Below are 1,485 nucleotides of genomic sequence, written 5' to 3'. Positions count from 1 at the left end.
ATGACCCCCCCAAAAAAGAGAAGCTTATAAATAGTTCAAGGTCTGTTTGTTGACCTTTAGGAGTGTTTTCTGTTTGAGTCTGATGGGGTGCCAAGCCCTGGCCCCAAAGTCTATTTCTGGTATTCCCTGTGGACTTCCTTGCTCTGTTCCCCTTGCTGTTCTGTTTCATGCTCTTAGTGTTTTGCCTTGGTGTGGTGGGGTCAGATTGGGTGCAGTTCCCACACTGTGTCTCCAGTGTTGTCCCCCATAACACTGTGGGTCAGTGAGGGACATCATGTCTGGTGATGGGGCTGGCCCTATGGTCCTCTCTGTGTTCTGGCTGCTCTGAGCAGGGATATCTGCCTCAAGGCCTGGTGGGCCAGGATGTGCTCCACTCTGTCTTCCTCCCCCCTCATCTGCTCCTGTGTGCTCTGATCAGACATGTCCCTCTCCCTGAGCTGTAGCTTCAGTGTTGTCCTCTGAAGTAAATTCTTCTGGGGGCAGGGGGGTGTTTTCCAGGTAGTTGGGCTTGGGGGCGGACCCTCTGAGCGTGGTCTTTTTTAAGATTTTGAGTTTTGTTCCACATTTTTCTCCCTCTCTCCCCAGGACCTTCGAATGTGATCCCCTTTAGAGCAGTCGGTGGTGGTAACCGGGCACCATCTAGTTCACAGGGGTCGCCTGATTCATAACAGTAGCAAAATGACAGTTTTGAAGTAGCAATGAAAATAATGTTATGGTTGGGGGTCCCCACTCCATGAGAAACGGTATTCAAGGGTCGCGGCATTAGGAAGGTTGAGAACCACTGATCCAGTTCCTCGGGCCTCAGGGTTGTGGAGGCTGAGAGGTTTGCATGGTCCACTCTTGCCAACTTTGATGTTCTTCACTCTTCACTCACCTTAGATGAACTAAAAAACTTTTAAGACTTCAGTTGCACTGTCTTTCAGGCTGGCTTCCTTGCCCATGGAGGCCAAGGCCAAGGGACCACATGGCTGAGAGATTAAGAACCAGAGAGAGACTTGGCTGTTGAAAGGAAAGACCAATGACTGTATTCTTTATGTTTGCTGATCCGATGTGGAGTAATCTATTCATTTCCCTCATAAAAAAAACTAAAATCACTGCCACGGAGTGGATGCTGTGGGTTTCTGAGCCTGTCACTGTTTACAGGAGTAGAAAGCCCAGTCTTTCTCCCAAGGAGCTGCTGGTGTTTCCAAACTGCTGACCATGCAGACAGTAGCCCAATGCATGACCACTACACCAACAGGAGTCCTAATAAACCCCCTTAATTGTGAGTATTGTTTGTGAGTTCTATGTGGCCGTTGCAAAGAATTGGTAAACCCAGCATAGACGTAGAGTGGCATGGGAGGAAAAGGTGGTCGTAGAATAGGGCAAGAAGGATGGAGCAGGAAGGCTTGTCTGATGCTGCCTTGTGGCAGCGGAGCAGAGACAATAGAGGATGTCAGAGATGGCCCTTCAATGCTGTTCTTCGGACATATGATAGTAAATTAT

This window comes from Echinops telfairi, unplaced genomic scaffold (assembly GCF_000313985.2).
Source record: "Echinops telfairi isolate 266 unplaced genomic scaffold, ASM31398v2 ScPeMD7_22;HRSCAF=79, whole genome shotgun sequence".
Lineage (NCBI taxonomy): Eukaryota > Metazoa > Chordata > Mammalia > Afrosoricida > Tenrecidae > Echinops > Echinops telfairi.
The sequence above is the reverse complement of the archived record's forward strand: the minus strand, read 5'-3'. Positions refer to the sequence as shown.